Source organism: Myotis yumanensis, unplaced genomic scaffold (assembly GCF_028538775.1).
Source record: "Myotis yumanensis isolate MYYU_CA2020_CCGP unplaced genomic scaffold, mMyoYum1.0.hap1 SCAF_1, whole genome shotgun sequence".
Lineage (NCBI taxonomy): Eukaryota > Metazoa > Chordata > Mammalia > Chiroptera > Vespertilionidae > Myotis > Myotis yumanensis.
The window spans coordinates 163776694-163789694 of record NW_027223752.1 but is presented as its reverse complement, the minus strand read 5'-3'; the positions used below and the strand labels follow the sequence as shown (position 1 = coordinate 163789694).

At 40.3% G+C, this 13001-nt stretch overlaps 1 non-coding gene and 1 pseudogene across 1 annotated transcript; one reads left to right on the top strand and one right to left on the bottom strand.

Annotated features, from left to right (window-relative positions):
* Positions 1-7269: 7269 nt before the first annotated feature.
* LOC138999789 (U6 spliceosomal RNA) lies at positions 7270-7376 on the top strand. Its single transcript, XR_011469451.1, has one exon. It is a non-coding gene; the product is annotated as a U6 spliceosomal RNA (small nuclear RNA).
* A 4216-nt stretch (positions 7377-11592) lies between these two features.
* Positions 11593-12269, bottom strand: LOC139021190 (transmembrane protein 223-like; annotated as a pseudogene).
* Positions 12270-13001: the final 732 nt, after the last annotated feature.

Sequence of the window (13001 nt, the reverse complement as noted above, 5' to 3'; positions counted from 1 at the left end):
TGTCCAGAATAGGCAGCTCCATATAGTCAGAAAGTAAAGTAGTGCTTACCAAGGCATGGAAAGAGTAATCACTTAATGGGTATTCATGTTTTCTGGGATGATAAACACAACAACTCACTAAAAGACTGAAACCTAATCCCTAATTGTAGCATGGTGGACTAGTTCCCTCCCCCGACCTCAACACCACATCAATAGTTCTCCTGTATGGTAACAGGGAAAAGCAGCTAAAAGAAACCCACATCTCATACTCTATTTAAGAAGTCTCTCCAGGAACCCAGAGACAATAGGAGAGACAAAGACACTAGAAAAGATTTTGCCTCTTACCCCACAGCAACAGCAAAGAGTAAACACAACCACAATCTAACTCCTAGCCAGATAAACACAAAGCCTCACACCAAAGGCCTGCTTACTTCAGTTCCTTTTGTCTACTACATCATGTCCAGCTTTCAACAAAAAATTACAAGATACGCTAAAACAAAAAATCACAGTTTGGAGAGACAAAGGCAACATTAGAACCAAATTCATAATGGCAGAGATGTTGGAATCATCAGACTGGGAATTATTCAAAACAACTATGGAAAAGAAATCATTCTGCCTGGCTGGTGTGGCTCAGTGGTTGAGTGTTGACCCATGAATCAAGAGGTCACCGATTTGATTCTCTGGGTTGTGGCATATGCCTGGGTTGTGGGCTCGATCTCCTGTAGGGGGCATGCAAGAGACACCTGATTGATGTTTCTGTCTCTCTATCCCTCTTCCTTCCTCTCCCTCTAAAATGATTAAAACCTTTTAAAAAATAAAGAAATCATTCTGACACCTATGGCTATGTCCTCCTAAATCTATCCTTCCATTGGTAATAAAAACCCCCAGGTTTTAGTGGAACACATCCCTCTTCCCAGCTAAGGATAATGTTTGCTAGTCTCCCTTTCAGCTAAGTGCGGTCATGTGACTAAGTTCTGACCAATGAGACCTGAACAGAAGTAAAGTGTGCAATTTTCAGGATGTGTCTTTGAAGAGAACAGGTATGCCTTTCCCCTTCTTTGTCTCTTCCACTGGCTGGCAGGTGGTCTTGATAGTGGGCGTTAGGACTACCAATGTGATAGAAACTGCATGTTAAGTTTGACTGGGAAACAAAACCAACAGAGCCTGGATGCCTGACACCATGGAGGTGCCACACCAGGACAGCTTACAATTGGACTGTACCTAAGACAGAAAGATCCTTCCAATCAGGACACTGTGATTTTTTCCCTATATCAGCATCCTATAACAATTATCCGTTCTTACTAATATATGACATATACATGCCTCTCTACCAAATTTGGCTTATACTGTCATATTAGCAACAAAATATTTCAATAGAAAATGGGACAAGAATTAGCTTTCAACACTTAAGCATGCTTTCATGTAAATACATGTTTTTGTTTCCATAAATATTATCTTAAATTTTTTCCCTCTAGGAGGTAAGTAAGTATACCAGAGAAAATGGTGTCAATTGTTTGTGGTAATATGACTAGTCCCTTACTCATCTTCAACGAATGACTGCAATTAACTTACAATGTCCCTGAAGTCTTTCCAAATATGTTGGCTCACAAGAGATGTTCCTATCAGATGGTGCTTTCTGGCCAAGTTAGGAATTAGAAAGAGATTTTCAAAGTCAATCCCTGTTATTCCATTCCTCTTTTCAAGAATGTCTTCTTCCTCTTCTACAATATTGAGAAACATGCCTTTGTAGTTATACTACTGCTTTGGGAATAGGGACCAAAAGAAATATGTGGTCAAAAGATAAGAATTATCAAGCACAGTATTAGCATGTGTATCACTTAGGATTCTAAGTAGCAAATAATAACAAATCCAAAACAACTTTTCACATAACTGTGTACTCCTCAGTGGTAGTTTTCTTCATAGCTCAACAACCTTATCAAGAATGTAGTTTGGGGTTTTTTTGTTGTTGTTTTTTCCCCCTCTCTCTCTTCTCCATTTCCAGTGATGTCAGCTTTATCCAATAGCAAGATTAACTTCACGTGGCCATTACAAATGTAAATATTCCAGAATTTTTATCAGATCATCATATCAAGAAATAAAAATAGCTTCTTTCTTAAGAATGTCCCAAGAAATGGCTTCTCTAGTCTTATTGATTCAAATTAAGCCTTATGTCTACCTTGCACAGTAAGATGATAGTTATTTCTTTAGGGGAGACCCACACATCCCACCCTTAGAATTAAGAGTGGAATCAGCTTCTCTTATTGGCTACTTGGAGTGGGGAGAATGGTAAACAAATGAAAAGTAAATTGTTACCAAGAGAAGGGAGAATGGATGTAAGCAAACATACTTTTCTTTATGGCCTATAAGGGAGTACCTATACTAATAATAGCCTAGGTGGTCGTCACGCCCTCATGCAAGACTCCCTAACGTCATCACAAGATGGCCATCACAAGATGGCCACATGCACAGTGGAGGCAGGGCCTGGGGGAGGAGGTGGGTCACAGCAGGGGAGGGCAGCTGGGAGCAATCAGGCCAGCAGGGGAGCAGTTAGGCATCAATCAGGCAGGCAGGGGAGTGGTTAGGGGGTGATCAGGTTGGCAGGCAAAAGTGGTTAGGGGCAATCAGGCAGGCAGACAGGTGAGCGGTCAGGAGTCAGTGGTCCTAGATTGTGAGAGGGATGTCTGAATGCCTAAATCGGCAGTCGGACATCTCCTGAGGAGTAACAGATTGGAGAGGATACAGGACAGGCTGAGGGGCACAGCGCCCCCCACCCCGTGCATGAATTTCATGCACCAGGCCTCTAGTTATTTTATTAAAAATCCTAAGTTTTCAAATAATCATACTATTACAAAGCTTAGAAAGTACTATCTCAAAGCTCAGTCATGGGAATAGGAAAGAAAATGTGGCCTTAGGCTTTATTAGGAGTGGAATGTGGGGTTTTTTAAGGGCATAGAAAAACTTCTTTAATGTTCTTCCATTGCCAATGTGCTAGGCAGTCCAAGTAAAATTTGGGCTTAGTATCTGAGATGCAGCACTATGTACTGGAATGTTTGTGTGAAATGATCACCACAATCAAGCTAATTAACATGTCCATCACATGAAATAGATATAGTTTCTATATATGTGAGAACAATTAAGATCTGCTCTCTTAGCAAATCTTAAGTGCACTAGAAAATATTAACTATAGTCACCAAGCTATAATTAGATCTCCAGAACTTATTCATCCTGGATACCTAAAACTTGGTATTTCTTGACCAACATCACCCATTTCCCCCACTCCCCACCCCTGGTACCACCATTCTACTCTCTAACTATGAGTTTGACTTTTATAAGTTCCTCATATAAGTGGGATCATTTGCTCAAAGTATTTATCTTTCTGTGTCTGGCTTATTTCATTTAGCATACTGTCCTCCAGTGTTTTCCATGTTGTTGCAAATGCAGAATTTTCTTTCTTAAGGTTGAATAATATTCCATTTTGTGTGTGTGTATTTTTTTTTTTCCCTATTCATCTGTTGATGGACACTTAGGTTGTTTCCATACCTTGACTAATGTGAATAATGCTGCAATGAACGCAGGAATGCAGGTATCTTATGAAGACACAAATTATATTTCCTCTGGATATATACCCAGAAGTTGGATTGCTGAATGATATGACAGTTCTTCTTTTAATATTTGAAGAACATATATACGATTTTCATAATGGCTGTACCATGTCAGTAAACTTTTTATATTTTATTTCATCCCTTCCCCCCAAAATTTAAACTTGTTGTACTTCACAGAATTCCATTGTCTACTTTTGCACTATGCACATACCAGTAATAGGCATCCATTAATATTTGTGGAAAGAATAGTTTCTTACTTCATTAGAACTGTAGAGTAACATCTATTGGTTGAGTAGCAGGCAAAAGAGTACAGATCCATTGAGCTTCCCCCCAGAGTTCTAGATGTATCTTCTGGTCCTTATTAGTGCCCACTGATAAATCTTTTCTCTTATATTCTTTGTGCTTGGTATGTAGAACATTTCTTTGTGGGAAAGGTTCTGAAATTCTGCATTTAAATCAACTGTCAGATAATTTTTATTCCTACATTAATCTGTTCAACATTTATGCACACAGCCAATAGTACCATAGTTCTTTAGGGTATGCAACTGCCATCTCCTACATCTTCTGTTTCGGGTTCCCTGGCAAATATGTTTCCATCAGTAACTTTGAAAGAAAAATAGTGTGGTAAGTTGAATAGATCAACAAGGACAAAATTATACAAAGATCAAATGACAAAATATTATGAGCACACCACTGAGAAAAGAATGCATCTGGGGGGGAAATAGACTAATAGCTAACTATCTTTGAGCAGTCAGACAGAGAGCTAGGTGTTTTCATTTCTAATTAGATCTGAAAGAGAAAATTTGATTTAAGCTCTTTAGATTACCTTGAAAGAATACGGCCTGATAAGAGAAGACACTACATGTTTGAAATCTTCAATATTTTAGGTGGAATAAATGTTATAGAGCAAAGTGATTAATTGTGAAAGTAGTACCATTAATCAGCAAAGGAGTAAAAGACCCAACACCAGAAGTGCTGAAGCATTCCTGTCCTTTCACACCCTCTTCTCTGTGGTTAGGGGCTGAATCTTTGCAAATTATACTTCCCAGATGATCTTGCCCTTGCTTCTGGCTAGGTTTGGTCAATGGCAAGTCCTAAAAAGAATTAGAAGGCAGATGAAAAAAGAGAAGACACAATCCTTCCTTTTTATCTGCTTCTAGTGATATCTCTATCAGTAAGAGATGGTCCAGACTCCAGCAGTCCTTGGCAGTTCCAGCAAAGAGAGCAGTGGCTGACCACAATCAGATTCTGTGAGTTACAGACTTTGAAATGTTTGCCTTTACAGCAGCACTGATTTCAGTAGCAGCAACAGTTTCCACCATATCAGCCATAAGTACTCCTGGACTCTGGTAACACCATCTCCTCCCTTTTGTTCCTCAAGACCTTGCTTTCTCCAAATCTCTGAGTTATTTCACCATTTCAATTTTTCTCCTTCAACCCTTTAGACATTTTTGTAACCAGATCCTGGTTTAAAAAAAAAATCTCTGTTTAGCCTTCTATTTCTGGCCAAGATGGAGTAATAGGCAACAATTTTACCCTTTTGTATACAACAACTAAAAAATGAACAAAATATATACCAATCTTTTTTTTAAAATATATTTTATTGGTTTTTTACAGAGAGGAAGGGAGAGAGATAGAGAGTTAGAAACATCAATGAGAGAGAAACATCGATCAGCTGCCTCCTGCACATCCCCTACTGGGGACATGCCTGCAACCAAGGTACATGCCCTTGACCGGAATCGAACCTGGGACCTTTCAGTCCGCAGGCCGATGCTCTATCCACTGAGCCAAACCGGTTTCGGCTATAACAATCTTTAAGACATTGGATATGAGATAATGAATCGGATCCCTAAGAGACAGAAAACAAACAAGGTGAGCCCTATGCTGGTCCCAGCTTGCTACCATGAGAGAGTTTTGGGGCATGGTGCCAGGAAGAGAAGCCCAGGTGGAGACTAGCTGAGTGTCCAGAAAGACAGAGCACAAAGAGGAAAGGGCAGCACTGAGAAAGAACCCTGAGACCTGAGGATTATGAAAAGACTGCTTGAGTGTCCTATATTTCAGCAGAGTACTATCACCAAAGTGTGTAAGAAAACTACTCAAGGCCAGGAAAAGATGCAGTGGTTCTCAACCTTCTGGCCCTTTAAATACAGTTCCTCATGTTGTGACTCAACCATAAAATTAATTTCGTTGCTACTTCATAACTGTAATGTTGCTACTGTTATGAATCGTAATGTGAATATCTTATATGCAGGATGGTCTTAGGCGACCCCTGTGAAAGGGTCGTTCAACCGCCAAAGGGGTTGTGACCCACAGGTTGAGAACCACTGGATTAGAGGGAACAACATTCAGCTTAAATGGGGTTGAGAATAATGCCTATTTTCACCAGCTAGCCTGAATCACTTTCTAGTTCCATAATTAATGGAGCATTAGGTAGGGTGCTCAAAAAGGCTAAGCCTCAGTAGTGGGGAATAATTATCCCTAGACTAAAAGCTGCTCTAATCCTGCTTAACACACCTTAAAAGCAAGACCCCAAAGGATCAAAATATTTCCAGGCAATTAAATACATCCCAGAACTAAGTTCAAGAACTTTTACAAGAATGCAAAAAATATCCAGCAACCAAGAAGGTAAAACCCACAATTCAGTCAAGAATTACCAGCCATGCAAATAAGCAGGAATATATGACTCATAATGATAAAATGGCCAGTCAATCAAAAACCAAAGCAGAACTGACAAAGATGTTAGAATTAGCAGGCCAGCACATTAAAGCAGTAACAATAACTTAGTTCAATTTGTTTAAAAAGCTAGAGGAAAAATTATACATGTCAAGTAGAAACATGGAAGATAATTTTTTGAAGACTCAAATAAAACTTCTACACTTGAAACTATATGGTTTTAAAATACACTGGATGGGATTAACAACGGATTAAATATTGCAGAAGAAAAAGTTAGTGAACTTGAAGACTTGGCAATAGAAACCACCTAAAATAACCACAGAAGAGGAAATGGTAATAACGAAAACACAACTGTGAGCTCTGGGAAAAATTGGAAAGAAACCATCAAAAATAAAACACCGAGGGGAAAAAGACTAAGAAAAATAATAGCACATCAAAAGATCCTCAATGTCACTAATCCTTGGGGAAATGCAAATCAACACTATAATAAGTTACCTCACACCCGTCAGAATGGCTATTAAAAACAAAACAACACAGAAAATAACAAGTGGTGGCAAAGATGTGGAGAAATTGGAACCTTTGTGCACCATTGGTGGGAATGTGAAATGGTGCAGCTGCTAAGGAAACAGTATAGCAGTTCCTTAAAATATTAAAAATAGAACTGCCATATGAATCAGACATTATACTTCTGGTAATATACCCAAAAGAACTGAAAGCAGGGTCTCAAAAAGATATCTGTATCCCCATGTTTATAGCAGCATTATTCATAATAGCTAATGCATTGAAGCAACCCATACATCAACAGGTGAATGGATAAATAAGATGTGGTCTACACATACAAGGGAATATTATTCAGCCTTAAAAGGGAAGGAAATTTTGCAATAAACTACAAGACAGATGAAACTAAGACATTATACTAATAAAATAAGCCAATTACAAAAATGCAAATATTATCTGCATATTCTATTTATATTAGGTACTTAGAGTGGTCAAAATCTTAAAGACAGAAGGTAGAGTGCTCGCTTCAGCAGCACGTATACTAAAATTGGAACGATACAGAGAAGATTAGCATGGCCCATGCACAAGGATGACAAGCAAACTCGTGAAGCCTTCCATATTTTTTAAAAATCAAGTAGCCATATCAATTGACACAGAAAAAGCATTTGACAAAATCCAACACTCTTTCTTCATAAAAACTCTCAGCAAGGTAGAAATAGAAGGATCATACCTCAACATAAATTAAAGCCATATATGACAAACCTACAGCCAACATCATACTCAATGGTCAAAAACTAAAACTATTCCCCCTAAGAACAGGAACAAGATAGGGATGCCCACTCTCACCACTCCTGTTCGAGATAGTACTGGAAGTACTAGCCATTGCAATCAGACAAGAAGAAAAAATAAAAGGCATTAAAATTGGAAAAGAAGAAGTAAACTGTCCTTATTTGCAGATGACATGATATTGTACATAGAGAACCCTAAAGACTCCATCAAAAAATTATTAGGCCTAATAAATAAATTCGGCAATGTAGCAGGATACAAAATTAATGGCATTTCCTTACACCAATAGTGAACTTATAGAAAGAGAAACTAAAAAAGCAATCCCATTTACCATCGCACCAAAAAAGTTAAGATACCTAGGAATAAACTTAACTAAGGAGGTAAAAGACCGATATGTGAAAAACTACAGGACACTGAAAAAAGAGATAGAGGAAGACATAAACAGATGGAAGAACATACCGTGTTCATGGATTGGTAGAATCAACATCATCAAAATGTCCATACTACCCAAAGCAATCTATAGATTCAATGCAATCCCATTAAAATACCAATGGCATATTTCACAGATCTAGAATGAACATTCCAAAAATTCATCTGGAATAAAAAAAAGACCTCAAATAGCTGCAGCAATCCTGAGAAAGAACAAAGTAGGTGAGATCTCAATACCTGATATCAAGCTGTATTGCAAAGCCACTGTTCTTAAAACAGCTTGGTACTGGCACAAGAACAGATATATAGATCAATGGAATAGAATAGAGAACCCAGAAATTGACCCAAACCACTATGCCCAATTAATATTCGACAAAGGAGGCAAGAACATACTATGGAGTCAAGACAGTCTCTTCAATAAATGGTGTTGGGAAAATTGGACAGATACATGCAAAAAAATGAAACTAGACCACCAACTTACATCATACACAAAAATAAACTCAAAATGGATAAAGGACTTAAATATAAGACGGGAAACCATAAAATTACTAGAGGAATCCACAGGCAGCGAAATCGCAGACATATGCCGAAGGAATTTCTTCACTGATACTGCTTCTAAGGGCAATGGAAACTAAAGAGAAAATAAACAAATGGGACTATATCAAAATAAAAAGCTTCTGCACAGCAAAGGAAACCATAAACAAAACAACAAGAAAGCCCACTGCATGGGAGAACATATTTGCTAATGTTATCACCAATAAGGGTTTAATCTCCAACATTTATAGGGAACTCATACAACTTAACAAAAGGAAGATAAACAATCCAATCAAAAAATGGGCAAAGGACATAAATAGACACTTTTTGAAACAGGACATACAGAAGGCCGAAAGACATATGAAAACATGCTCAAAGTCACTAATTATACGAGAGATGCAACTCAAAATGACAATGCAGTATCATCTCACACCAGTCAGAATGGCTATCATCAACAAATCAACAAACAACAAGTGTTAGAGAGGATGTGGTGAAAAAGGAATCCTTTTGCACTGCTGGTGGGAATGCAGACTGGTATAGCCACTGTGGAGAACAATATGGAGTTTCCTCAAAAAACTAAAAATGGAACTCCCATTTGACCCAGAGATCCCACTTCTGGGAATATATCCCAAGAAGCTAGAAACACCAATCAGAAAGGTTATATGCACCCCTATGTTCATAGCAGCACAATTCACCATAGCTAAGATTTGGAAACAGCCTAAGTGCCCATCAGCAGATGAGTGGATTAAAAAACAGTGGTACATCTACACAATGGAATATTACACTGTGGTAAAAAAGAAGGAATTCTTGCCATTTGCAATAGCATGGATGGAACTGGAGAGCATTATGCTAAGTGAAATAAGCTAGTCAGAAAGATAAATACCACATAATCTCATTCATTTGTGGAATCTAATGAATAACATAGACTGATGAACAGGGACAGATCCAGAGACAGAGAAGCAGCAATCAGATTGTCAAACCTCAGAGGGAAAGTAGGGGAGGGTGGGGGTAAGGGGGAGAGATCAACCAAAAGACTTGTATGCAAGCATATAAGCCTAACCAATGGACACAGACAACAGGGGGATGAGAGCATGAGAAGCGGGTGGGCGGGGGGTTAGGGATTAATGGGGGGATGAGGACACATATGTAATATCTTAACCAATAAAGAAATTAAAGATAGAAAAGATAGAAGATAGAATAGTGGCTGCTAGAGCTGTGGAAACTGAAGGATGTGGAAATATATATATTATGGTAAGTGTCCGACTAAGTCAGTGGTCAACAAACTCATTAGTCAACAGAGCCAAATATCAACAGTTCAACAATTTAAATTTCTTTTGAGAGCCAAATTTTTTAAACTTAAACTATATAGGTAGGTACATTGTTATTAACTTAATTAGGGTACTCCTAAGCTGGCCTTTGCTAAAAACATCCTCAATCTGATTGAGGTACGTTTGCTGAGGTCGACCCCTTCCAACTCTCCCATCCACACTTGTCTTGTATACTTGTTTCATCTATCTCCTTTCCAAAAACCAACCTCTGCGCATGGGCCACGAAGTTTCAATCATTCTGTACATGCGCGCCCGCACGTGGTATTTTGTGGAAGAGCCACACTCTAGGGGCCAAAGAGCCGCATGTGGCTCGTGAGCTGTGGTTTGCCGACCACTGGACTAAGTGGTCGACCTACTGGGTGCTATGACGTGCACTGACCACCAGGGGGAAGATGTTCTGACCAGTAGGTTAGCTTGCTGTTGGGGTCTGGCCAATCGGGACTGGGCAAGATGGGGCTGGACATGCCCTGGAGTCCTCCTGCATCCCCTCACATGGTCCCTCCCTGGCCACTGGCCCTGATTTGCCCCAATTGGGACTGGGCAAGATAGCTTTGATAGCCCCGATAGCTGACCAGGCAAAGGGACCCCACCCATGCACGAATTTCGTGCACTGGGCCTTTAGTTGTTTAATAAGTACAGAGTTTCAGTTTTGAAAGATGAAAAGAGTTCTGAAGATGGATGGTGGTGATGTTTGCACAACAGTGTAAATATATACTTAATGACACGAATTGCACACTTAAAGTGGTTAAAATTGTATATTTTGTGTTTATATTTTACCACAATTTTCTAAAAACAAGAGTATTTACTATTCGAGTCCATTTATTTTATATAAATTTCTAGAAAATGTAAACTAATGTACAGTGAAAAAGCAGATTATCAGGAGAGAGGACAGGAAAGGGCAGGAGTGAGATTACAAAGGGGCATTGTATTGATTGTGGTTTTACAGGTTTTATATGTCAAAACTTATCAAATTGCATGCTTCAAATAAGTGCAGTTTTTGCATGCCAACTAAACCCCTAGTAAAACTCATAAAAAAATCACCTCTGAAATTCCTGGACAAGTGTCTGGGATTTGGGGGAGGGGTGTCTTTTTTATTTTTTGGTTGTGGGATTTGTCTCTGACTGAAATGTTCCCTGGCCTCACCAGCTGGTAGATTCAGATAAGATCATGCTATTGATAATAACCCATAATTCCTTGATTTCTGCTCCCCCTGATAGTGTAGAATTTTATCCCTACACTCACCCGCGCACATTCAGATGCTTTTGGGAGTCCCCAGGAAACAGTTGGCAGGATTGTATTTGCACTAAAACAATTTATTTGTGCCCTATTCTTACCAAATCCTCCATGAAACCTGTATCCTCAGGTTATGCCTGTAGTTTTTCTTTCCATCAAGTTCTCACACATGGCCAACGGGCCAGACCAGGGGCAACCTCAGACAAACACCAGTATGTCTCCTCTTTTCCTCCCTATTCTTCTCCCCTTGGGTCCCTCCTCCCAAACTGCCAATAGATTCCTGCATCCTGCCCCATAGGTTCATCAGATGTGCCCAGAGAGATGTGATTCCCACTGGCCAACTCAAGTGACTGCAACTTCCAATCCACATATATCAAGATGACAGTGTTGACACATCTATTAGGGCCTCTGGACTTAAGTTCTCCATGCATTCATCTGTTTTGTTTTTTGTGGGGTATTTTTTAAGGAACCTGCCCTTGGGATAACTGCTTTTATTTTCTGTTCATGAATCTCAGGTCCCTTGTGTGTCGCTAGTGGTCACTCCATCCGTAAGGTTCAGTTTTTATTCCCCTTTGGGAGGGGGGAGTCTCCCGAGTTGTTTTTTCACATGCTACAGTAGGCATCCACAGTGTTGTCTTCATGTTGGAGAAATGTCCAGCTTTGTCCAAGAAGATGTAGAAGCGGTGGTCTTTGACCTTCAGAGGCAACATGGCAGGGACTTTACCCCATTGGGCCATGCAAGATATTTGATTCAAGGGAACAGTGAAATGGGCACCCAAGCCAAAAGGAGCATGAGTGTGGAGGGTCACCTGCTCCCGTACAGCCTGAACTCCCCTATAGCATCACTGAACGCACAAAGAGGAGGGAGAAGATCAGCACCAAGTACCAGGGTACAGATGGCGCCATAGCCCATGGCCAAGCCTAGCACCAGAGTGTGGAGCACACGTCCAAGCGGCCCTGTCTAGAAACTCCACATCTGGAGGCACATTGGGACCAGAGTTGAGCCAAGGCTGCCATGGCCAGGGAGGCCCAGAAGATGCCCTGGCCAGGGCAAAACAGCCCGAGAGCTGTGAAGAAGTGCCCTGCTCATGCTGGGAGAGCAGCCTGCCCTGGGGCGGGTGGCCTAGTACAGGTAGGTTCCATGTGCGGATAGGTTCTGCAGTATGACAAGCAGCTGCAGTGACTACCGCTGCCCAGGGGCCACCATGGCCCACACAGTGCTGCTTCTGGGGGCGGGACTACCTCTATGTACTCATTGTACAAATATGTAACACCACTCCCTAGGGAAAACCGGCAAACAGGAGGCTCCATAGCTGTTGTGATAGGCTGATAGGTAAAGTAATACATTTTGGCAGAGTTAGAAATTAGGCGATCACACTATGTTCTGCACCCCTGCAACCACCTCCACTTAGACTCATCGAAACAAGGTCACAAGATGTTAATCTACTAGAACAATAAATGTGGGGAAATACGGGACGACCAGGAGAATTGGTTTCCTTCCCTATACCATTCTCACTGCCCAAACTGTGAAGGAAAAACAGAAAGGAGATAGTGACATGTACGCTCAAGGCCTCCACCTTCCTCCTGCTCTGTGATCTGTGCAGGAAGGCGAGGTTCTGATACACAGTACCCCATTAAATTGAGACGGTCGACAAGCTAGGCAACTACATAGAGAGATGGAGATCTTAATTTGCTTGATTGTGGTGATCTTTTCACAATGCACACATGTATCAAAACATCAAATTATACACCTTAAGTTTGTACAATTTTTATGTCAAAAATATCTCAATAAAGCTGCTAAAGTGTGGGGAAGGTGCTAGGGGAGTCTGGCTGTTTTGAGAGCCCAGCCAGGAATACAAATCTACCACTAGAAGTGGGAAAATCAAGAAGGAGCTTCCAGGGATGCCTCTGAGTTTCCCTCAGGGCAAATTCGGCCTGA